Genomic DNA, 27,271 nt, shown 5'->3' with positions numbered 1-27,271 from the left:
CATACCAACTGGCCATGACTCATATGTTCCATCACCTTGCAAACACAGCTGGTGAAAGATATGGGGCGGTAGCTAGAAAGGAGGTGTTTGTCTTTGGCGATCTTTGGTATGGTACGACAGTGGCTTCACGCCAGCTCCTCGGAAACGTGCCATCTGCCCAAATGCTGTTATACATATGAAGGAGAAAGTGCTTGCCCACAAGATAAAGGTGCTGCAACATCTGAATGGGAACATCATCTGCCCCTGGGGTGGAATATCGGGTGAAGTGAGAGTATGATCCAGGTCCCTCATATTAACGACAGAATTGTAGCATTCACCATTCTGAGAGGATAAGGATATCACCAGAGCCTCCTTCACTCGTTTCTGAGGGAGGAAGATGGGATGATGGTGGGTGGAACTCGAAATCTCCAGAAAATAGCGACTAAGGTGTTTGAGATAGCAACAGGGTCCACAATGACATAATCTGCTATGGTCAAGCTGGAAGTTGGGGAATGAAACTTGGTCACAGAGAGCCGATGGAGGTTGTACCACACGACAGAAGCTCCATGTGCCTGGCCTGTACCAGGGGTAAGTGCAAACCCTACCTGTCGACCTGTGGCAGGGAATTGTGCATTACCCAGTAACCTGTTATGCGTCAAACGCGTGGGACAGCCTTCAGGAGCGCACAGCGAGGAAGAAGAAACATAGCGGAACCTCAAACGCCAAAGAAGAGGAGGGTTTGGAGGTGGAGAACGAAGAAAGAAACAAAAAAACAAATGAGAGGCTGTTCTGATGTCAGGCTATTAAGACCTCAGAACTCATTCCCAAACATATCCTACACAAGTTCCCCAGAGGAGGGGAAAACGAGTAGCAGAAGGATAGACATGCAGCACAGAAAAGAATAGGTGCTGCAGGGGCTGGGGTCCTATGATCGCCAAGCACAAACTCACAAAAAAGCGGTGAACCCCATAGAGAAGGAGGAAGAGAGTGAATTAGGTTCCAGAAGGTACTGATGACGATGTGGAGCCATGCCAACTCCAGAACCTCGGTTGAGGATCCACTGCGCGGACATGCCCGTTAGTACCACAGATTTTCGATCTGGGTTAAATCTGGGGAGTTTCGTGGCCATGAGAAAGTGATAAACTCAACCTGGTGCTCTCCAACCAAGCACGAACACTGTGAGCTGTGTGACACGTTGCATTTTCCTATTGACAGATGCCACATTGCCGATGAAAAACAAACTGCATGCAGGGGTCTTTGCTTTCAGACGTTTCACGCAGTAGACGCCAGCAGCCATCTGCCACATGGAGCGTAAAACGTGAGTCATCTCAGCACATTTCACCCTTCGTCAGTGCAGGTGCATGAACTAGTCGCCTGCCGCGGAGGCCTGTACGCAACAACGTTCGCTGAACAGTCGTTGAGCAGACGCTTTTGGTAGGCCCTTGTTACATCTGGGCGGCCGGTTTCTCAACAGTTGCGCGTCGTTTCGCCCCTACACACCTCTGCAACCGTCTTTCCCCCATGTGGTCTATGGCCCGTGCTGCACCACAGTTGCTTAAGCGTCGAGTTTCGGAAATGCTTCCTCCCTTGGCCCGCAAGCCAATGACCGTGCATTTTGGACATTAGATAAATCGCGCAGTTTCTGCACTACGGCAGTGACTGCACCGTTTTGGCCGCCGGAGTGGCCGAACGGTTCTAGGCGCTACAGTCTGGAACCGCGCGACCGCTACGGTTGCAGGTTCGAATCCTGCCTCGGGCATGGATGTGTGTGATGTCCTTAGGTTAGTTAGGTTTAAGTAGTTCTAAGTTCTAGGGGACTGATGACCTCAAAGTCCCATAGTGCTCAGAGCCATTTTTTTTGCGCTGTTTTCCTCGTCCTTCCTACATGCTTTCTATGTCCTCAGTTGCTAGTGCTGCCACCTGTTGTCCATGAGTGGTTGGTTATTCCACGTGCATGCCGAACGTAGTCGGTGGTCACTTTGTGTGACTGGACCATGTATATACTTAGTGGGAAGTAAATACGCTGTCCGCAGTTTTATTAATAGTGGCGTCTTTGTAGAACAGATAATTTTCAAACGTGAACACAATTGCGTGTAAAGAGTTGGCTGTACCGTGTGTCACTGCAGTCATGAGTTAGTGCTTCAAGTACGCCATATTTCCAAAAATGTGTTCTCCAATCTCTTCTCAGTCGTATGTTAGTTCAGACGACTCGAGGTAGCGAAGAAAGAATGCGTAACAAATGTGTGCAATATTCGGTTGCTTGATCATATATGCCGTTCGCATACTCAGTTAACTTGGATGCGACCGGACCGGCTATGTCATTTTCACACTCTCTGTTTACTTCATCCGTTTCCCAGTCACTGCTGTCTCCCCTACCACTCCTCACATATCAGGAACCTGTCACCATTCCACACAACCGCAGTGCCAGACCGGATACGTCCAGCATCTCGGCTGTAACTCTGAACAACATTAAATCTTCCTCCATCTCCTTTTCCACTTCAGACAAACTATCGAACAAATTACCCTGTTATCTGCGTCATGTCCAAAACCAGTCTCTATTAAGGAGGAGTTAAAGCTTTATCCTTGCGAACGGCGTGTCTCCCGTCCCTTTCTAGTGCAGTTCCCTTCTTTCCACCCCATCTGCTAATTTTAGCTTATTATTTCTCCCCTCTTCCTCTGTCCAGTGAACTTCTTCTCCACTTTCATTCCTTTTGTACTTTGTCATACGTTTCTGTTAAATGTCACTGCTCACATCCGATAAGAACTTAATGAAGAACTTTTTTAATCCATCTACAGGGTGGTCCATTGATCGTGACCGGGCCAAATATCTCACGAAATAAGCGTCAAACGAAAAACCTACAAAGAACGAAACTCGTCTAGCTTGAAGGGAGAAAACAGATGGCGCTGGCGCTGTGGTTGGCCCGCTAGATGGCGCTGCCATAGGTCAAACGAATATCGACTGCGTTTTCTTTCAATAGGAACCCCCATTTTTTTATTACATATTCGTGTAGTACGTAAAGAAATATGAATGTTTTAGTTGGACGACTTTTTTCGCTTTGTGATAGATGGCGTTGTAATAGCCACAAACATATGGCTCACAATTTTAGACGAACAGTTGGTAACAGGTAGGTTGTTTAAATTGAAATACACAACGTTGGTACGTTTGAACATTTTATTTCGGTTGTTCCAATGTGATGCATGTACCTTTGTGAACTTATCATTTCTGAGAACGCATGCTGTTATAGCGTGATTACCTGTAAATACCACATTAATGCAATAAATGCTCAAAATGATGTCCGTCAACTTCATTGCATTTGGCAATACGTGTAACTACATTCCTCTCAACAGCGAGTAGTTCGCCTTCCGTAATGTTCGCACATGCATTGACATTGCGCTGACGCATGTTTTCAGGCGTTGTCGGTGTATCACGATAGCAAGTATCCTTCAACTTTCCCCACAGAAAGAAATCCGGGGACGTCAGATCCGGTGAACGTGCGGGCCATGGTGCGGTGCTTCGACGACCAATCAACCTTGTAAGTAGGCTGTCTAGGTTTTTATATTGGTAACGCCACGTAGCGCTCTGTATGAAAATCACTGGCTGTGCTGTGTGCAGCCTGTGGCTGGGTGGCATTGATGTAATATTCGCTATTGTGGTGTTGGGCTGTTGGCTGTCAACAGAGCGTAGCGTTGCGCAGTTGGAGGTGAGCCGTCAGCAGTGGTGGATGTGGGGAGTGAGATGGCAGAGTTTTGGACAGAGACAAATTTGTAAGACTGGATGCCATGAACTGATATATATATATATATATATATATATATATATATATATATATATATATATATATATATTTTGAACACTATTGAGGTAAATACATTGTTTGTTCTCCATCAAAATCTTTCATTTGCTAACTATACCTATCAGAAGTTAGTGCCTTCAGTAGTTTGAATCTTTTATTTAGCTGGCAGTAGTGGCGCTCGCTGTATTGCAGTAGGTCGAGTAACGAAGATTTTTGTGAGGTAAGTGATTTGTGAAACGTATAGGTTAATTTAGCCAGGGCCATTCTCTTGTAGGGATTATTGAAAGTCAGATTGCGTTGCGCTAAAAAATATTGTGTGTCAGTTTAGTGTTGATCAGAATAAGTAAAGAGAGTAATGTCTGAGTACGTTCTGTTTTGCTCAGCAGTTTGAAAATCAAATAATTTAAGAGGTTTATCAGCAGAGTAATTCATTAATTTTTCTAAGGGGACGTTTCATATGGCAACCCTTAGCGGAGGATACCTCACTGGAATCTTCTGATTTTTTCTTGTAGTTTGTGTAATTAGTGTAGCTTTTGTTTATTGCTAGCGCGTAATTGTAGAGAGAATCTCCTTTGTAGTTGCAGTCTTCCATTGTTGTACAGTAAAAAAGTTGTGGCATGCATGTAGATTTGCACCAAGTATTTCGCAGCTGCGCTTGCAATTAACTAGATATTATTTTCAGTGCTATGTTAATGTGTTTTCTTATTTTTGCTCTTCAGATTGTGCTTTTCTGTGTTATCGTGTGAAATATTGTGACAATTATGGCGTGTGAAAAACGTAATACTAGGCTCCAAAGTAAACTGGGAAATGACAGTGAAGACGAAAGCAGTGTGTTAGCGCCACCGTGTAATGAATTAACTAATGTTCAACATAGTAATTTGGTAGGGACGTTTCAACCTGTCATGAAATATGCTATTTAATACATCTTCAACCGCATGCGAGGTATGTGCCGGACATCCTTCATGTTGGAAGTACATCGACATTCCGTGATGCAGTGAAACATCTTGTAGTAACATCGTTAGTACATTACGTAGGAAATCAGCATCCATTGCACCATTTACATTGCCATCGATAGAATGGGGGCCAAATATCCTTCCTCCCATATTGTCGCAACATACATTAACCCGCCAAGGTAGCTGATGTTCCACTTGTCGCAGCCATCGTGGATTTTCCGTTCCCCAATAGTTTACGTTACCGCTGTTGGTGAATGACGTTTCGTCGCTAAATAGAATGCGTGCAAAAAATCTGTCATCTTCCCGTAATTTCTCTTGTGCCCAGTGGCAGAACTGTACACGACGTTCAAAGTCGTCGCCATGCAATTCCTGGTGCATAGAAATATGGTATGGTTGCAGTCGATGTTGATGTAGCATTCTCAAGACCAACGTTTTTAAGATTTCCAATTCTCACGCAATTTGTCTGCTACTGATGTGCGGATTGGCCGCGACAGCAGCTAAAACACCTACTTGGGCATCATCATTTGCTGCAGGCCGTGGTTGACGTTTCGCATGTGGTTGAACACTTCCTGTTTCCTTAAATAACATAACTATCCGGCGAACGGTCCGGACACTTGGATGATGTCTTTCAAGATACCGAACAGCATACATAGCACACGCCCGTTGGGCATTCTGATCACAATAGCCACACATCAACACAATATCGACCTTTTCCGCAATTGGTAAACGGTCCATTTTAACATGGGTAATGTATCACGAAGCAAATACCGTCCGCATTGGTGGAATGTTACGTGATACCGCGTACTCATACGTTTGTGACTATTTCAGCGGCATCTATCACAAAGCGAAAAAAGTGGTCCAACTAAATCATTTATATTTCTTCATGTACTACACGAATAAGTAATAAAAATGGGGGTTCCTCTCTAAAAAAACGCAGTTGATATCCGTTTGACCTATGGCAGTGCCATCTAGGGGGCCAACCATAGCGCCATCTGTTTTCGCCCTTCAAGCTACACGAGCTTACGTCTTTGTAGTTTTTTCGTTTGATGCTAGTTTCGTGAGGTATTTGGCCCGGTCACTATCAATTTACCAACCTGTATATTATAAAAAATGGTGATAAGTTTGTATATGACATAAACATTGAGGTGTGTTAAAATCTGCTGCATCATGCACGATGTCTAAATTTATTGATTATTTGCTACTAACTTTATTCGCAATACATTTTGCAGACAGTGTCAACATATACCGCCGCGTAGATGTTCGTCTTCTTTTTCTTGCTTTTCACTCATTACCCAGATCTCGCTACTACAGAGCAGTGAGGATATTGCAACTGCTTGATTGAATTTCATTTGAGTGTCTTTCCTAGTTATGTTTTCATGGTAGAAGGCGAAATTGTCTGTTATGGTATCTATCGTTGATGGCGTCTTCATCTATCTCTTTTTCCTTCCCACTTTCTAGCCCTTAAAGGGAGTCTGCCACACTCCATTCTTTCTAGGTGTTCGTTGCATTTTCTCCCATACACCACTGTTTTATTATTATGATTAAAAAATTTTTATTCGTCTCTAATATCTTGATTCTTTAGTCTTTCTTCTATTGTGCAACTAAGTTGCCTCAGAAATTTCATTTCTTGTTCCTGAGTAAGGCTTTCTTGCTTTTTGCTCATTATCCAGATTTTGCTTCTACAAAGCAGTGAGGGTACTGCAACTATTTCATAGAATTTCATTTGAGTACCTTTCCTAGTTTTGTTTTCAAGATTACACGTACCGGGCTAAATTTGCTAAGCTTAATTTCTGCATATTTTCTATAGCAACATGTTACGTCACGTCCTAGGTAACTGAAGTGATCTACTTGCTGTAAAATCTTTTGATTTACTACTATTTCGATTCTAATGTGTTCTTTCCCCATAGAGGCCATTGCCTTAGATTTTCTGTTGAGGTCTCCATGTCAAATTTCACACTTATTTATTTCAGTAAGTAAATTCCTTTTTGGAGGTCCTCTTCTTCATCTGGTCCTTCTACAAAGGGGTTAAGCGAATGGCTGGTAATCAGCTCTCGGAAAACACACACTACTCCTATTACCCAAGGAGCTTCGGTAACAGCATAGTTTCAAAGGTCAATTACAAATCTGAATACACCAACGAAATTGCGTCATTTTATGATATACAGATAAGGAGATATGCCGTCATAAACACTGATATGTGTGAAAAAATTCCGTATCGTGCATGAAGTTTTAATACATGTATTCTTTATTACAGAGACACTCCTACAGTCGAGTCAATTCAAGGAAATCCCCGACACCCGGCAGCGCTTTTGTCGGCTTTCGACTGCGAGACGCAAACGGTTCAGGTGAAAACAATAGACGGCTACAGAGCTACGAAGAGACGTTGGTTCTACACACGCGAAGTACGAGGGCCGTTCAGAAAGTAACCTCCGGTTGATTTAAAAAAATACACCAAGTTAAATAAAAATATTTTAATATATACATCTTACAACTACATCTTTGCACTATTTTTCTACATAGTCTCCATAGCGATTGAGGCACTTATCGTATCTCTTCACAAGCTTTGAAATTCCTTCTGCATAAAAATCACCCGCTTGTGCCTGGAGCCAGCCTGTGACCGCATCTTTGAGCTCTTCGTCGTCATCAAACCGCTGTGACCCGAGCCATTTCTTCAAATGCATGAAGAGGTGATAATCACTTGGCGCCAGGTCTGGGCTGTAAGGTGGATGGTTGGTAACGTCCCACTTGAAGGACTCAAGAAGGGCCGTTGTTCTGCGAGCAGAGTGAGGACGGGCGTTATCGTGCAAAAAAACGATACCGGAAGTCAGCATACCACGGCGTTTGTTCTGTATAGCCCGTCGTAACTTTTTTATTGTTTCACAGTACACGTCTTGATTAATGGTCGTACCACGTTCCATGAATTCAACCAACAACACCCCTTTGGCATCCCAAAACACCGTTGCCATCAGTTATCTGGCAGAAAAATCTTGCGAGGCTTTTCTTGGTTTGGTAGGCGAATTTGAATGTGCCACCATCTTTGATTGTTCTTTTGTCTCAGGGTTCACGTACTTAATCCAGGTTTCGTCACCGGTCACGATTCTGTTTAACAATGGTTCTCCTTTGTCCTCATAACGTGACAGAAAGTCTAATGCAGAGGCCATTCTTTGAGTTTTGTGGTGGTCGGTAAGAATTTTGAGCACCCATCGTGCACAGAACTTACGGTAACCCAATCTTGCTGTCACTATCTCGTACAAGAGAGTCTTAGAAATCTGTGGAAAACCAGTAGACAACTCCAACATTGAGAAACGTCGATTTTCACGAACTTTTGCATCAACTGTCTGAACGAGTTCGTCAGTCACCAATGATGGTCTACCACTCCTCTCTTCATCATGAACGTTTTCTCGTCCACTTTTAAATAAACGTACCCATTCACGGACAACTCTTTCACTCATAACTCTTGGTCCGTACACGGCACAAAGCTCATGATGAATAGCTGCTGCAGAATATCCTTTCGCTGTAAAAAAACCTTATGGCAGCACGCACTTCACATTTGGCGGGGTTTTCTATTGCAGCACACATTTCAAACTGCCACAAAAACTAAACTAGCACAGGTACGACGTTCACTCGACCACGGCTTGATGCCGACTGACCTGTTGAGTGCGAGAACGCACAGATGGCGTCGCTACTCCCCCCACAACCCGCACTGTGACCAATCGGAGGTTACTTTCTGAACCGCCCTCGTAGCTCCGCCCAGCGTACAAGAACTGTACACTACAAACACGTTTCACCTTTTTGATTTCTTTTCCTACAGAAAATTGGCGAAATGATTACCTGGGAAATGCTCGATTTGTCACCTAGTTTTAATAATAAGAGTGACTTCTTTTAAATTCCACATATTAATTACTGTACACATTGTCATTTTTTAAATTCATTTGGGTCATATGTGGATCACAAAAATGGCTCTGAGCACTATGGGACGTAACTTCTGAGGTCACCACTCCCCTAGAACTTAGAATTACTTAAACCTAACTAACCTAAGGACATCACACACATCCATGCCGAACCTGAGACCGTAGCGGTCGCGCGGTTCCAGACTGTAGTGCCTAGAACAGCTCGGCCACAGCGGCCAGCTGTGGATCACAGCGGCTGTGTTTTTGATATGTTGTCGTCTGCCATTTGTGGTGTTCTTGGTGAAGTTTAGTAGTTAATATATCCTTGATAGTACCTCGAGCTTCTCTGTTAGCCAAATATTCTTTCATTTCCTTACAAGACTCTGTCTTGCATTCCTCGGACCATTTCCTTGGCTCACTGTGGTTGAGTTCTGTAAGGGATGTCACTTAGGGTCTGATTTCAATAGCAGTAAAGTCTTGCCTAATAAGAAGTTCTACAAACTCTCTATGGGCTTCATCTAAAGCGACCAATTGGCTTTACTCTTAAGAAACTGGCAGATTAAAACTGTGTGGCGGACCGATACTCGAACTTGGGATCTTTGCCCTTTGCGGGCAAGTGCTCTACCAACTGAGCTACCCAAGTACGACTCACGCCCCGTCCTCACAGCTTCACTTCTGCCAGGATCTCGTCTCCTACCTTTCAAACTTTGCAGAAGCTCTCCTGCTTGGGTAGCTCAGATGGTAGAGCACTTGCCCGCGAAGGGCAAAGGTCCCGAGTTCGAGTCTCGGTCCGGCACACAGTTTCAATTTGCCAGGAAGTTTCATATCAGCGCTCAATGCGCTGCAGAGTGAAAATCTCATTCTAGCTTTACTCTTGTTGACTACCCTGTAGATCTTATAGGACAGCCCATGGGGGTCCATTCCGTACAGGTGGCCTTTGATTGCTGGTCGTCTTCTTCTGATCGCATCGATAAGGTTCTGTTGATGATGGTAGAGTTCATTATTAGGTTTGTACCACCGTCTCTTATCTCGAAGAATTCTTGGTCGCACTATCTTCCGCAGCAGTTTCCTTTCCTGTAATTCGAAGATTCTAATTGAGGTCTTCTAGGTTAGGGATAGGCACTCTGCCGTACAGAGGACTGACTACTTATTGTAGAGGCTTTCTTTGTCATTACTACTTTATTACTATTATAGTTATATTGTTCATTTCCTTCACAAGCTGCAATTGTTACTGACTGAGGAAATCGGGTTTCATCTAAGACAGGGCATGAGCGCCGCAATCCTGCCGCCGCCTTTTCTTTAGTTGCGCCGCGGAAAGACGCAGTGGTGGGTGATGGGCGGCCGGCGGGGAGCGGCCAGTTGGCAGCTTCCGGCGGCGGCCGCGCTGGCGCTGGCGTCGCCACGTGGGGCCGGCTGGCGCGCGCCGCGGCCCCCGACGCCGCCCCCGCCGCCGCCGCCTCCGCCTCCGCCGCCGCCGCGGGCGTCGCGCCGCCTATATAAAGCGGTGCGTGTCCGCCGGCCCGACGCTTGGCCCCGCCGACCACCGCCGCCGCCGAACTCCGAGACGCCCTCGACGCCGCCGCCGACGCCGCCTCTGACGGACCGCACGACCGCCCTGTCGCAGACCGCCGCTACTCCGCCAAGGTGAGTGCGCGGTGCTCGCCAGCGGCGGCCCCACAAGCGCTCCTAGACGGCAAAACCAGACCTCAGAGGATTTCGACAATGCTTCTAAATAGAAAATCCCTGAAAGAGCTTAACAAAATGTTGCAGTATGCCATCAACTGTATATACATATGTTAAAACCTTATAGACTAATGGCTCATACGTCCACTATGTTATACATAAGAACATTCTCTCTGAAACCAACTGCCTTCACCAGCACCAAAAGTAAATACGTGATCAGCACGTCATCGGCAGATGATTTTTTATTTTATTTATGATGCGCCTGCAAAGGCTTAAAATCTAGCTCATAGACAAGAAAACAAATTTTAAAACAATAAATCGCGACTACTACCTTCTTTTTTCCTCGGTTAATTCACGCCAAACTCGTACAAACAGCTCCTGTAGCAACTTTTTATATTTACATACATTCCGAGACGGTGTTGTACACTACGAGTTAAGCGTGAATTATCCGAGAAAAACCAGCTAATACTCACGATTTATTGTTTCATTTTGTTTCTTCTTCTATTGGCTAAGTACTGAGCCACTGCAAGCACATCATTTAAGGGTAGATATTGACGAAAACAAATTCAAAAAGCTTTTCATGATGCCGTGCAGACCACGGCTACACTTGTTGTGCTAGTGAACGCAGCTCATTTCATAGAGAATCTAGCAATTTCTATCCATTTGATGCAAGACGTAGCTACATAGTTACACCATATGTTGCCGTCACAAACTTGATTAAGTTGGTCCTACTTTCAGTCATATACATGGACCATCTCCTAGCGCTGGTCAAAAATTTCGTTACAGAATTTTTGAGTTCTGATGCATTACAGGCTGTTGCCTTAATATTAAGTTAAGTAGGCAAACACTAGCGTTCTTATTACGTGTCACTAACACGCCTTCAATACCTGGAGACATCTGGCCTTTCGTTGCACAAGGTGGAAAACCTGTTTCGTGTCAAGGTGCCTGAGTTATTCTAAATTTGCTCGCTTCGCAACTCTGCCGAAAACTTCGTTCCTGCACAAATAAAAATCGTATTCTCATTGTCTGTAGCTATCGACTTTCGAGTTCACTATATAACTCTACTTACAATGGCCACCAACAGAACTTAATATTTGACAGCAGTAGGGGGTGTAGCTATATAAACTATATCAGCTGCAGAACACCACATTCTTAAATCTTTTATACAAATTTGGTTAGATACTGTTATGAATAATTTCATGTTGTGGTATTCGGAAGGCTGTAGCTCGACAAAAGATCATTCTTGCAGGGTATTCATCTTTAATATTATGAGTGTTGTAGAAAACTGTGATTATATCATTCGCGAAGAAGCAGCAAAAATTTCCGTATTACTGTCTCCAGGAAGAAAACATATTTTAAAACTTATTCCATTGAGTGATGGGCTGATTCGTGCAACAAACGGTTTCCGTAATGGCGCAAGGAGACGGGCTCGATTCCACAGCAATTTTTATTAGGAATTTTGTATTAAAAACAACTTTGCAACCAAGACTGGCTCTTTATGTGTATATTTTACAGTTTATTTCATACATTCTTCTGGAACCTACAACGCGTAAGTAAGAATTCTATGGAAACTGTGTGTTTCGATAGCTTTCCCCTAAGATTAATTTCAACCGAAATGACAAACTTCAGAAAAATCTGCACGTCATTCACTAAACAGACTTACTATGAATGCCCACAGTCTCAGAAGAAAACTATAAAGAGGTCAAAAGGTAGGTCACAGGGAACGGAAGAACGTTCAGTACCTCATGCGGGCAAGAGAATCCAGAGTATACTCATAAGTCGCCGCACATATCGTCGATATCTGTTGTATCTGGCAGACAGCTCATGACAACAAAACAGCTGATGACATAATAATTTCGACAAGTAACAAACCGCAAAGGAGCGGATATTTTTGAACAAGCTTCAGGACTCGCTGATATCTTGCCCACTAAAGTAATATAATTATTCAAACTGAAAATATGTACCGTTGTGACGGCCTTCGCGAGTGCTCGCGAAAAAGTAATAACAAGAATTTGGTTTCCAGGTTCATCATATCTTTAGCAAAAATTAAGCCCTAGAATTTTGATGCTTCTCAGTTTCATCTGCTTTGACTGTCAAACATTGTTTAACGGGGCAGAAATCGTTCTATAGCAGGTACTTCACCTGCACACTTTCCTTAAAAAAATACAGTTTGTGCATACAAATCGCTACGATCATTAATCTCACCCATACTTTTTCGGACTTTTATTTATCGAGTGTCTATCACTATTTTGAATTCTGTATAAACTGTTCGGGATCATCAAGTGACGGAACATATCCTGTGTACATATGAAGTTGTTGCAATGTACTGTGTCTACGTTATTACTCACATTGCTGTTAGCTAAACTGGGCAGGCGCACATAAGAGCGAAATTACGCATACCTTACTTAAACGGATATTAACCTCTCATAGACATGGTTGACAGTCATGTAGAATATTTTAAAGGACGTCATATTCGACGTTGACGATAGATTTCTTCACTCAACGGCGAATATGATTTTCAAACGGATATATTTTTATCATTCACATGACAAATTTTGCAGCTAATAACAATTATGTAATTGACGCCAAGGAACCTTACCTAAATTATATATCGTGTTAACCGTGATTTGAAAATACTCGACTGAGCGAAAGCTAGTTGCCTGTGAGTAAATATACAACACTTTCTGATGGTTCCACAATTTCATTTTTAGTCTGCAGCAGCTATCAATTTTATTATTCCGCTGTACTAGGATAAATGGAGAAATAACGTAAAATAATTGATATTTAATTTTCAATGTGCATTTATGTGCTATTTAACAGGTTTCTTAATTGTGAGCGACGTTCATAATAATAATTCGAGGCATAATGCGTAGAAATTCGTCAGAAGCGTTTAAGCTATTTTCACCTATATGCTACCAAAGTGAACAATGTATTATGGACAGAAGTTGGATTTACTGCAGACTTATTTTTAGAATACCCATTAGTTTTATTCTCTCGTTTGTCTCTCCTACAGCCGTATGTAGTTCATGGAGGAATCTTTTTATAAGCGGATGAGCGTGTCAGAAGAGTAGCAAAATTCCGACACTTTCTCACATGGAGGAAAAGGATTAAAATCGAGTTGTCCACACACACATATCAAAACTGTGGTGTATTCATAGCTAAGCGTTCAAGCTTTTAAAAACTCTGACGCTGTACACAAAACTAGGATTTTGCTATAAAATGTACATCTTTTTAGCAAACGCAGTAGGAATTCTAGCTTACGTAGTACACTGTCTCAGTCCAGACAGGAGTTTATCCTCCATTGTTTAACATTTACAAAGGAGATTTCCGCGTGGGAATGCAACACATACTGTATGTGTGTAACTCCAACGTAGAGCCACAAGAGCAGGAAGTAACCCTCTGCAGTTTTCTTTGCCTTTCAGCATTAAACGGTACAAACAATTCACTCTACGGAAGTTGATAGCCGGTGAGTGATTTGATCGGATTAAAAGAACGTCTGCTTTCAAGTTTTACAGTTTTTTAGCCGTGCTGTTTAAGTACTTAACGCTATCGTATCTACATGTAACAAAAATTTTTCTTAGTTACATCAGAAAGAAAAATGTATTATACATCTTCTTTCATAGAAATTCCGATACCCCACATTTAGCAGCCCTTTCTTATCGTTCAGATTCTTTTCTATTACAGTTGCGGAAAATCATGTTTTTGTGGAGACAGTCTGTTCCTGAGTTATTTCTATAGCTATTTGGCTGTGCAACAGCCACACTTTCATATACAGTAGAAATGAGTTCTTTTCCTGTGGAAGATAATAAGTAGGAAAATATGGTCTTCTTTTATCGCTGTTTCTCTGTTCAAATGGCTCTGAGCACTATGGCACTTAACTTCTAAGGTCATCAGTCCCCTAGAACTTAGAACTACTTAAACCTAACTAACCTAAGGACATCACACACATACATGCCCGAGGCAGGATTCCAACCTGCGACCGTAGCGGTCGCGCGCTTCCAGACTGTAGCGCCTAGAACCGCTCGGCCACCCCGGCCGACTTGTTTCTCTGTAAACCTAAACAAACGATACGTGTTATATCACTGAACCTCTCTTTTAAATGAATTTAAATGAAGTTAAAAGTATACCATTCTTTTTAAAGGAAGTTGCTTAAATACCACGTTATATTTTTAAAAAATACATGTGCGACCGGTACAGCAAATTACTTCTCATTTGTGTGCTATAATTTGCCACTTCCACTCCTCGATCTGCCTATGAAACACTCTAGATGTACAAGTTACGTGGTTAAACGTGAATACGAGAAGTATGCAGCACCACATATGGAAGGAAACAGGCGACGTACTGGTTCAGGTCCCAAAAGCATGGATGTTATTATATTATAGCTGTTCTTCCCTCCTGGTTAGAAAAGTGAGAAGGCCTTAAAAAATTAAATACTTCTTGTCAGTGAGTGTTACAATAAATAATATCTTGAAGGAAGCTAAGGAAGTTAGCAAATATAGATATCAGAAAAATCATGAAAAATGTAAAGAACCCATAAGATTTACAACTATAGGTTGTAGCATAGTCAGAATTCTACAGTATTACTTAAATTACTGGAATCGATTGGCAAATGTTCGTCGAATACTGCCGAGAGTGTCAGAGCGAATGGTGTCCAGCAGTATGAAACACAGTTCAGGTTTCAGCAGTATCATCTGTACCACATAGGTGCCCGTTTATCAAATCACACACACACACACACACACACACACACACACACACACACACACACACACAAGCGCGCGCGCATTATAAGCGATCTCATGATAACTATAGATATTGTCGTCATATCTGTCCCACTTTCTGCTTGTTATTCACTGTTGCTGTGAATAGATCGATGACGAAGTGAGTCGCTGCCTCAGATTTATCGTTTCTTTACTCTACTGTTTGATATTTTCTTTTCAAGCAATCTAGTGACTGGTTCGGTGCGTTATACCACGAATTCATATCTAGTACAAGTCTCTTCATCGTAGATCGGCACTCTCATTTACCCTACGCCCTAAATTATTTGTTGTGTGTATTTCAGTGCCAGTCGTCGGGTACAGTTCTCCCCACTACAGCTCCTTCAAATACAATGGAAGTTATCGTCCTGTCAATGTGTTCCATATGTTTCGCTCTTCCGCAGTTCTACGCAAACCTTCACATTTCTTATCTGAGCAGACCACCTGATCTTCAACAGCCTTCTGTAGCACATCTCAAACGCTCCGATTTTCTTCTTTTCCTGTTTTCCCATAGTCTGTGGTTCACCACCACATAACGTTGTGTTCCAAACTTACCCTCTCAGAAACTTCTCTGTATTATAGACGCTCTTTAAGAATTGATTTGCTGGAAAAAATTTCTTTTAGCTGTAAAAAAACACCACCGGTTAGTTGATTAAAATCCGGGAAATCTGCCACTGAAGACTTCACGCATGTTCCTGCCCTCAAGCCGGTGTCTGCCCATTCACCTTGTGCTTGAATTTAGTGCATATTTCCCTACCATATGCCTGGTTGAATCGCTGTCTCCCAGCGGAAAGGCTGCAGCATAGTCGAAACCATCTTGACTTCATGTGGTCGGGAATTATCCTCCGAGAGAATGATGAAGTCCGTCAACATTCCTAGGCGCTAGGACTTGACGGCGCGCTTCAGTTTTTGCAAAGCCTTCACGTACTGCTTTGAGTTAAGTGTGGCTCCGTGTTCCATAAAGTCAACGAGGAGCTGGTTGGCGAACGGCATCATTCTGTTACAGTATAATGCCGCCCACATATTTCCAAGACTGCTTCGATTATACCGCAGGCTCTTCGCTGGAAAGCCTTTACACATCGCCCGTATAATGCTGTTCTCTCCCCATGCGATTTACACATTTTTGGAACCGTGAAGAAAGATATTCGTGGCCGTCGATTTGCTTCGGACGGAAAGTTGGACGCCTGCGTACGATCATAGTTCTGTGGGCAGCCGCAAACATTTTTGCTTGAAGGCATTAATTGTTTTCTCAGTGAGATTATTTACAGTTATGGCGATTACTTTTGACATCATAAACAGTTTTGATAACTAACTAATATTTTCCAAAAGGCCGCACATAAAAACAGATTGGTTGGCGGCTCATACCTCGGGTTTTTATTGGTGATAGAAAGTTAGGCTCAAGTGTTATGGATAGCCCTTTGTCTACGAATCATTCGTACAGCCAACAGTAAGATCGTCTTAGCGTCACTATCCTACAGCTCAGGGTCAAAGTATGAATATTAAAATCTCCTCTCGCTTAGGCAAATGGAGCAAATCGGTTGCTTCTTGTTGTATTTGAAGTGGTCTGTGGTGGCCTTTTTTTAAGGGGCTTATGGGGGCACCATTCGTTCATGAGTGGTTTCTCGTAAACCCCAAAACGTTTTTTTTTGTTTCTTCGTAACAAAACCAAGCCACTGATTGCAAGACGGCTGTGCTCAGGAAATGGCTGAAATTTTTATGAGGCATTTCTAAGACCCGCACCTCGAACAAACTAGAAAATTACTCCCGAGATACAGAGGTTCAAAGTTACCCTAGTTGCACACGTAAAATTCGGTGTGAGGTGAAAACACAGTTTTTAAAGTGACATATCACGGAGAATTATACTGTGTAGTATCCCCGTTATCATCGGAAGTGTTCTGGAAAGCCCGTGTTTTAGCACACAAGCAAATGCAAAATTTTTGCGCTCGTAAAATGCGCCCTGAGATGCACAATTACATAATTTTGCGTTATTTCAATTTCACATAAGTAAACCATCAAAATTTTACTGATCCATAAATGCTTTTCATCTGAGCGACCTGCCCTGCTGTAGCAGCCAGAAGAAGGACGACAGTGGTAAAATGTTCTTTTCGGAGAACAAAAAGGCGAATATGCTCCTTTTTAAAGGGTTCTGCCAGAAAAGTGGAGTACCAGCTGTGTCATTCTACCTTCATTAGCACCTTTAAAAAAATTTCAGAACTTTTAGTATATGAACATATTCGACCTTTCTTGTTCTGAGAGAGAAGAAGACAGTGGCAGTGGTAAGGAGATGGAAAAGTAATAAATACTGGCTGATAGTGGGCAGTGGTTGTATTACAGAAGGAGGGAAGGAGATAATGGTAATGTGTAAGAAAGAGAGGAACACAATGGTAGTGGAACATGGTTCACAGTGACAGAAAGGGCTAGGAAAAGAGTCAAGGAGACAGGGAAAGTGGGGGAGAAATAAAGACAAGGAGGATGTGGAGGGTGTTAGAGCTGCTGATAAAGAGAGACAGAGTCTATGACAATGACAGTTAAATAAGAGTGGTATAGTGACAGTAAAAGAGACAACAGCAGTAAAAATGAAGGAAGCAGATAGTAAGAGTAAGACAGAGCAAGACAGAGACAGGAGACATTAATAGTAGGACAGATCGAAGGAGACTGTGGCTGTGTGAATGAAGACAGTGACAGAGACTCAAAGAGGTAACTACAATGAGTTGGGTGGAGCGAGGGAGGGAGTGAGTGAGTGAGAATAGGCAAGTGGGACTGAAGAGATATGAGCGACTTACAACGATGGGCTAGTGAGTATAAGCGACTTAACTTATGGAAGCTTGTAAGAGTGAGAGAATATCTTCACATGTCAAAGTTTTTGGGAAATTTTTTAAAGGTACTGAGGAAGACAGAATGAAGCAGCTGGTAAGCCATTTTTCAGTCACAGTTCTTTGAACAGGAACGTGTTCGCCTTTTTTCTGCTCCGATAGGAGCATTTTTGCGTTACTGCTCTAACTGCGTAGAATAACTACAAAGTAGGGAATGAAGCTACTTTTTGACATGTGGTCACAGCGTCTCCAAATTGCCTTTCTGTGACGACAATTTTCTATTGGAAATATTCACTGGATGAAATCTTATTACAGATATTTTTGTTAACATGAAAGGGACCGCGCTGTGGCGACCGAGTAGGCCAATTTTTGTTCACCCCGTATTTTTAAAAGTCCAGCGCTCTTATGACACCAGATGCCTGATCAGTGCAGTCGCTGACCAACTCCAGTATTCGGTTACAGGAGGATTCATCTAAGATGGGCGGAGTACATATGTCTATGGTTACATTGACTAGAATTGCGAAAAAGTACATACAAATACAAAATAAAATGATTAATTTAACAACAGTAGTTCTGCTCAAACATCTGTGATTTATGTAAACGACAGAGAATAATGGTGAATAATATTTATTCAAGAAAGGACATCTCAAATGAACGGGAAGTGATCCTACGATATACATTTAAAATGCAGACAGAAAATACCCTTACCAAATGCAGTAAAGTTACGTTGAGACTGATACGAGAATGGTAGAAAAATCCAAAAACCAGTCGTGGCCGACTCACGAAAACTAAGTCCATTTCGTGACCACAATATATGAAAGATTCACCAACTCAATATAATTTAGAGTTCAACATAATTACTCACAAATTAACAAACGCCATACGAAGATTAGTAACTCATACTCTGTCTATTCTGAGTTCCGTAAATAAAGCGGCAAAAGTTAGAGTCCTGCACCGGAGCACTTTCAGATCTTTCGAAATATAAAGTCTCTTCAAAAGTTGTCCGCAACTCGTGGTCGTGCGGTAGCGTTCTCGCTTCCGACGCCCGGGTTCTTGGGTTCGATTCCCGGCGGGGTCAGGGATTTTCTCTGCCTCGTGATGACTGGGTGTTGTGTGTTGTCCTTAGGTTAGTTAGGTTTAAGTAGTTCTAAGTTCTAGGGGACTGATGACCATAGATGTTAAGTTCCATACTGCTCAGAGCCATTTGAACCATTTGTCTTCAAAAGTTGAAGTATTGTAGGGGTGTTCACCTCCAAGAAACTATCACCTTTACGACTGAATCACGCACTGTACCCTAGGCAGGTCTGCGTCCTTCCAGAACTCGCCACAAAGTGTTCCGAATCACTCCACTGAGCTCTTCACTCGAGAAGTCGCAGCCTTCACTTGACTCTCATAGTGTTCCGCTACTGTCTGCTACTCCACTGGCTAAAGACCGTCCCCACCAAAAATTCATCGTCCGTAAGCTCTTCGGATATGATCTGATTCAACTAATATATTACAACACAGTTTAAATAAAGAAATGCTACAAACATTCGGTCACACTCAGACTATTCACAGTAAATATAGGTAAAGGTTTATCCGTAATTAAGTAAGCCAGTATTCTGTCGCAAGTGCACTCACCTTAAATGACAACGAATTATCGTTAATTGTTGTTTGAACAAATAATAATCAAATGGCTTTCATTCAAAGAAATCTAAAATCTGAGGACTTCTGAAAACTTTGTTTCGACTGCCTCTCCTGTCCCCTGACGAAACTGATGTCTGCTTCGTCGGAGACCTAATATAGCGCAAACCTAACAATGAACATTTAGAATTTTTTCATTATTTATTACATGCCTATTTTCTTGCAGATAGAGACTTTCCACCTCTTATGTAGGCAAACAGTCCGAACGGCAGTCTAGTCTGAACGGACTAGTACCTGGGGTGACATATTCCGTCCTAACTTGAAATGGAAAGAAAAATTTTATCCCGTTATGATAGCTTATGGGAATCAGCACTCACTGTATGGAAAAAGAAGAAAGCAACTAATGGGAATCAATATGTCCGCTGTCAGATAAATATGGTGCCAGCTAATGGGAATCAAGACTTCCATATTGAAATCAATTCGGGGTCAGCAGTTTGAATCGCGAAAACTTTTCAAATGGAGACAAATTTTCTAGAGCGTACATGAAGTTCATGGGCAAATCTCACGGACATCCCACACAACGAAACTCTTAGCAATATCATATCGGTCAACTTAAACTGGATTTTTTCTTAATAACGTCATGTTTCACCACAAAGAGTTGCTGACTGCAATTTCTTTTACATGCAAGCAGTTTCAATCCGTAGACCATCATCAGGTATAAAATATTGATAACCGCGTACAATGAGGTGTAAAACCATTGGCGTCAAATAATATTTGTATCTGCCAACATCGACAAATCATGCCTTTTATATTATTCGATGCCATTTGTTTCATATAGCCTTGTTGATGTGAATATTTTGTGATGCCTGATGATGGTCTGTGGACCGAAACTCGTTGTGTTATAAAGAAACATTTTTAGCAGTTGTTGCCAGTGAATAGTGACGTTTTTTCAAAGATTTGCCTGATTTGGAGCATCACCTTCTTTCTGAATACCTCTCTAAGCCTGCTTATGGGCTTTCACGTCTGTGGCCCAAATAAAGAAATATCCCTAGCTGTTCGAGGTGTATAACGCTTGTTCAGTGGTGCTAAAGGAAAAGACAGGCAAGATAACATACGTGGTCAACGGTGAGACTGATTAAAAGCGTGGACACGTAGTGTCCAGCGTACGGCCCCCAGTACTGGTTTATCCAACGTCAGCTCTCACATATACTAGAATGAGATTTTCACTCTGCAGCGGAGTGTGCGCTGATATGAAACTTCCTCGCAGATTAAAACTGTGCGTCGGACCGAGACTCGAACTCTAGACCTTTGCCTTTCGCCGGCAAGTGCCCTACCATCTGAGCAACGACTCACACCGCGTCCGCACAGCTCTACTTCTGCTAGTACCTCGTCTCCTACTTTCCAAACTTCACAGAAGCTCTCCTGCGAACCTTGCAGAACTAGCACTCCTGGAAGAAAGATATTGCGGAGACACTGCTTAGCCACAGCCTGGGGGATGTTTCTAGAATGAAATTTTCATTCTGCAGCGGAGTGTGCACTGATATGAAACTTCGTGGCAGATTAAAACTGTGCGCCGGATCGAGAATTGAACTCGGGACCTTTGCCTTTCGTAGGCAAGTGCTCTACCATCTGAGCTATCCAAGTCGTGCTTGGGTAGCTCAAATGGTAGAGCACTTGCCGGCGAAAGGCAAAGGTCCCGAGTTTGAGTTTCGGTCCGGCACACAGTTTTAATCTCACATATACTATAAAACTCTTCCTGTACAGCGACACTATCAAGTTACCATTCCCATTCCTCGTAAATGACACGTCATTAAAATATATACACTCGATGGAAATATTCACTTCCGCAGTGGCCACAGCGTCATATCCAGTATATCCAGTGTCATTTATTCCAAGCAGCAGCATACCGAAACCCCTACTGGGCCTGCTAGCGGAAAGATATCTATTCGTAAAATGGTTTATGTGCCAACAGCGCGCTCGGTTCACACAGCTGCCGCCTGCACTCCCAGCTCGAGTTCTTGCTCGTACTTCACTGCTGTATTGCAACGTCTCAAAGGTCGGCGAGCGGGCGCTGAAGAAAATATACATAGTGACCGAAAGTTTCCGATTTTTGACGATCTGCCAACTGAGGACTGCAGCGTGACGTGACGGTGGAGGGGAGGAAAAGGAAGTTGAGGGGATATGTAATTACGTATTTTACTTTCCCCTTGTAAGGTTACGCGTATTCAGGTGAGTTAAGGCCGCCCAGTATTGGTACGAGGCAAGATGAATTTGCTTGTGCCGCTGAACGCCAGTGGGCAGAGGTCTCTGGGGGCGTAGCGGCGGTTACGACCTGCGGGTAGCTGACCTGTAGAAGCGAGTCCAGGTAGTGAGACTAGCTGCGTCGCCGGAAATAGGAAAAATCCCGAAGCTGGAAACTTGACACTTGTTACTCAAAAATTGCTCTGAGCACTAAGCGACTTAACTTCTGAGGTCATCAGTCGCCTATAACTTAGAACTAATTAAACCTAACTAACCTAAGGGCAGCACACACATCCATGCCCGAGACAGGATTCGAACCTGCGACCGTAGCGGTCGCTCGGCTCCAGACTGTAGTGCCTAGAACCGCACGGCCACTCCGGCCGGCTGACACTTGTTACTCGCTTGGCCTTTGTGCAGGACATGATCCAAGCAATGGCGGAGTGTTAGTGAATCTTAAACCTGGCTAAGCTACAGCTCTTTGAGATTCTACAAGAACTCAGAGTCAAATATTAGTGCAAATCTGAATACATCTTCTATCTCAGAAAAATGAAGCACATCCAATGACACAACAATATTTCAGTATCCTTAAAACTACAGAAGCTAATATTTCACGGTGAATAAACGTTTTCACAATGAACCTCTGAATTAACAAATTTTAATTTCAACAAACTGTATTTCAGATTATAGCATTAGACTATAGCTATCATCTCTGAAAGCTACGTATCTGTATCTATCTTCTTTATTGATTTACGACGTCTTTTATAACACTCCCATTATGTAAATGTTTGTCAGAACATCCTGTTCCCACATTTACACAGGAGATGAATATAGCAGCAATACCTCATATTTTGCCATACTTCTGTATTCATTTAATGAACAGTAAAATATATTGCTAGTCATTTTATTTAAATGTTGATTGCATGTGTTATTAAAGAAAGTATGCTAATTTAAAAGAGGTCAGTCGCATGTATTAGCGGACACTACAATTGGAAAGTGAACAAAAAGATGCTTCTGTGAAGAAGTAATGAATAACAGAGGCCAACGATGGAAATACTTTTTGCTGAAAATAACTTATTCTTATAATTTGAAGGGTGGGAAATCCAAATACGATACTTTAAAAAACTGTATCACCCACCGTTTCTTCACGTTTTACAGTTAAATTTATTAAATTCGTCTATTTTTAAAGAATTTAACAGCTTTTATATAGTTAAAATAATTTAAAAAGGAGGTGTAATGAATGTGGATGACGTTGATAACACTGCTGAAAAACATTTTCTGGCAATAAAAGTCGACTCTATTTTTGTGTTAACAGATGGTGTTTGGTTTACTGTCAACCTAACCTCACTTTCCCATTTCCTGTACATGTGCTCAGTACAATGTCTAATCGTGGTTGTAAAAACTCTGCTGACAGTTTTTGCTATATTTATGGTGAATTTGTGATTAAAAAACACCAAAGAAACATTACAGACTTTGTGAAAAAGGTTTATCTATCAAACTTGGATCTCAACTTGGTGATCAAGATAAATCTTGGGCGCCACATAAGGTATGTTGTGTGTGTGTTGAAGATCTGAGAAAATTGTCCAAAAAGGAGAAAAAAGCCTTTAGATTTGCTGTTCCTATGGTATGAAGGGAGCCAAGAAATCATTCCGGTGATTGCCACTTTTGCAGTGTTGATATTACTGGTCATAATTCGAAAAACAAGAAGGTAATAAGCTACCCTAACCTTCCATCCGCCATCCGACCAGTAGGGTATGGTGTAGATTTGCTGGTTCCTGAACCACCAGATAATTTAAATTCTATTCCAACAGAAGTATTTTCTGGCGTACAACGCGATGTAGATGAACCAGATGATGAATTCTATTGTAATGCAGAAAGGATAGAGCCCAAATTGTTTACGCAGACCGAGCTTAACGATTTGGTTAGGGATCTGGGCTTAAGGAAAGAAAACGCCGAATTGCTTGGCTCTAGATTAAAAGAAAAGAACTTATTGGCAGTTAGAACCAGTATATAGATGCATAGAAAAAAGGTAATTTAGTGTACTACTCAGACATTCCCGGTCTGATGAATGAGTTTGGTATCGAACACAAAAAGGAAGACTGGAGGCTGTTTATTGATTCATCCAAAACTAGTTTAAAGGCTGTTTTATTACATAATGGTAACATGTATGCATCTATACCTGCTGGATATTCTGTACATATGAAAGAAAGCTATGAAAACCTAGAAATACTGCAAAATACAATAGGCTATTCTGCTCATGGTTGGATGATATGTAGCGATCTAAAAGTAACAAGCATGCTCGTTGGTCAGCAAGGTGGCTTTACCAAATTTCCATGTTTCTTGTGTGAATGGGACAGTAGGGCTAGGGATCAACACTGGTGCAGATAGAACTGGTCTGTGAGGGAGTCTTTAAAACCTGGTGAGAAGAACATTCTACGCAAAAACCTTGTAGATCCAAAAAATATATCCCTACCACCACTACATAAAAAGTTTGACTAATGAAACAGTTGGTAAAGGCTTTGCCTAGAGATGGACCATGTTTTAAGTATCTCTGCCAAAAGTTTCCACACCTTTCAGAAGCTAAACTAAAAGAAGGCGTCTTTGTCGGACCTGACATCAGAAAATTGACTTTTGATGTTAACTTTGAATCCACAATGACCTTAAATGAGAAAGAAGCATGAGTTTTATTCAAGTAAGTCGTTACAAAGTTCTTAGGACATGAAAAAGACCCAGAATATGTTTCTACTATAGCTATAATGTTAAAGAAGTTAAAAACTTTAGGATGTTTATGAGCCTGAAAGTTCACTTTTATCAGTATCCTTGATTACTTCCCGGACAATATGGGAGATGATAGTGAGGAGCAAGGAGATCGTTTTCACCAGGACATTAAAGTGATGGAAAAAACGCTACCCAGACCGCTGGAACGCCAACATGATGGGGACTACTGTTGGTCACTTCACCGAGTAGTTCAGCAAGCGACTCACCGTAGAAAAAGCTACACAAAAAGCTTCAAAGAAAAGAGAGAAAGAAAATACAAACCAATTCCAGCTGACAAGTGAAACCTCTACTAACATATATCATTGTTTTAAGTAGCTTACTGTTGTAACAAAGCGTTTCACTAATTTTCCCGTTGACCGTAGAGCATAGGATTTTTACACTATATAGTAAAAAGTATATTGCTCGAAAACTATGGATAATACAAAAAAACTAAGGCTAGATTTCGATTCAGCTCATAAAAATCTATAAAGATCAGCTATCAAAGTAAAAAAAAAGTTTCTCAATAAATTTTTTTCGTTGGCCTGTGTAACCCCAACGACTGAATATTTGTCCACCATGTCCACCATGGTTTGGGACCACGGGACCAGACGTAATCAACTGCCTGGTGAATTGCCGTATCAAAGCCAACTTATATCATGTCCAGATAGGTGTTATTTTCAATAAGGACAAAGCGTCCGCATATGTTTCTTTCACTTTCTCTCTTTCTTTTTTAAAATAAAATGGGATACAGTTTTTTTTCATTTTCCCGTGAATTATAAATAATTGGTACAACAGCTTAGGACAACTCTTGAAGCGCCCGTCCATAAAAAGATCTCTCCACTCTTCAAGAAAAAAAAATGGTTCAAATGGCTCTGAGCACTGTACGGCTTAACTTCTGAGGTCATAAGTCGCCTAGAACTTAGAACTAATTAAACCTACCTAACCTAAGGACATCACACACATCCATCCCCGAGGCAGGAATCGAACCTGCCACCGTAGCGGTCGCTCAGTTCTAAACTGTAGCGCCTAGAACCGCATGGCCACTTCAGTCTGTTTTGTCATGAGAAACTCAGAATACTCTTTTCAGAGTAGTTCACAAATAAAATATTTTCTCCCCCGTATGTGCGGAAAACATCACTCATCAGTGCTCCATGTAGTTCTAGTAAGTTATTGGGCAACATCGGAAGTTAGCGTAATCGACACAAATCCTAAGTTGTGAGCGCGTCAGTAACACCATTAACTAACTCGGAGCACGTAAGTTTGGAGGGGAGCTCACACAAAGTTTCCTCAGCCTTTCTCTTCATAATATTACCGATCCTCTGACGGATTAATATACCAGACTCATCCTTTTTACGATTATGGTCTGATTGCACACTGCGCACCGATAATATAAATTAAAGAACTTAGTATCACAAAACAGTTAAATGTTCTCCTCCTACACTCGCATCTATGAACGCTATCGAAGAGACATTAATGGAAACAGAGTCTATAAACTGACATTATATCAACTTCTTACTCTCAATACACTGACTACTTACAATCCTGACTAGCCTGTCTACGCGGAGGTGGAATGGAGTAGCGAAACGTCGCTGGCCGAAAGTTTGCGGGATCAACACGGGCGTTACTGTCCGGCGAACTTACCGAAAGTGGGAATCAACTTGCTCACTTTTCAACCGCAGAGGAGCGCGGAAGTACAGTAGCGTTTCGAAGAAAGCCAATTGCTCGTGTCCAAGCAGCAGCAATAATTATGGGTGTCACAACTACGGGAACAATTAACTCGCCGTATTCCGGTAACTTCGGGGTTTGGGAGGGATAACGATGCTCGTTACTGGAAGCCAGTCTTGCCGAAGACTCAGATGAGCGTGGGTGGATCGGATGGGTGATGAGGGACTCGCGGCATCTCGCGTCGCGCGCTCACCAGAGAGCCGTGGACTAGAGGAGATCAGACGGGACTTAGAGGCGAGTTGTAGTCCTGGGGCAAGCGTAGCGGAACTGCGCTGGTCCCTAGTTTCCAAGTCTCTACAGCGGGAAAGGCGAGGGATGAAAGTTGTTGTCCCGGTCGTCTTGCGGGCCTAAAGTGATCTTAAGAGTGCCAAGTGATAGAAAAATTAGTTTATTGGTTTGATTCACTATTGTCGATAAAATTAAGTACACCTCTAGGCTTCAACAATAATGGAGTGAATAACAGAGTCCTTCTGGGCGTTCTTCCGAGTTGTTGTTTCCACATAATGGAATGGTTGCAAGTATAAGTAGCTGCTGAAGATTCTGGAGGATTATAGGTGTCTGTAAAATCTAATGAGGAGAACACGACAAGTGCCATAAGCCGATTTCTCAGAAAAGCCGCTCAGTGGAGGAGGAGTCGAAATGTGCGAACACATTTCTAAATTTATCCGTAGAAACTCCATCGTTACAGAGAAAACGATGGCTGAAGTTCTCGAGGAACTTTGTGTGCCATTTAGCGAGCAAATACGAGGGTCGTTCAATACGTAATGCCCCACATCTTTTTCTCAGAACACATTTATTGTTAAGAGTCAGAATTTGGTGACAATATACATCAACATATCTTGCCCACGTCCTATTTTTCTACGTAGTCTCCATCACGGTCTACGGCCGTACGCCAACGTTGTGGAAGAGCATGTTTTCTGTGCTTGTAAAAGCTCTTGTCCTGTAGGCGTAGCCATGTTTCCACTACATGACTGACACTCTCGTCGTCTTCAAAGTGTGTTTCCCTTAGAGTATCTTTAAGCTCCAAAAATTCAAATGAATGACCTTTCTTTGAATCTT

General features: G+C 42.2%; 1 protein-coding gene across 1 annotated transcript in view; it reads left to right on the top strand.

The window, feature by feature from the left end:
* The first annotated feature begins 10,203 nt into the window (after nt 1–10,203).
* LOC124805198 (prothoracicostatic peptide-like) overlaps nt 10,204–27,271 on the top strand; it is a 603,387-nt gene continuing 586,319 nt past the window's right edge. Inside the window, exon 1 of the mRNA XM_047265694.1 lies at nt 10,204–10,260. The gene's annotated coding sequence lies outside the window, so the exon portion shown is untranslated. The remainder of the gene's footprint in view (nt 10,261–27,271) is intronic.

This window comes from Schistocerca piceifrons, chromosome 7 (assembly GCF_021461385.2).
Source record: "Schistocerca piceifrons isolate TAMUIC-IGC-003096 chromosome 7, iqSchPice1.1, whole genome shotgun sequence".
Classification (NCBI taxonomy): domain Eukaryota; kingdom Metazoa; phylum Arthropoda; class Insecta; order Orthoptera; family Acrididae; genus Schistocerca; species Schistocerca piceifrons.
This window is presented reverse-complemented; position numbering and strand designations above follow the sequence as displayed.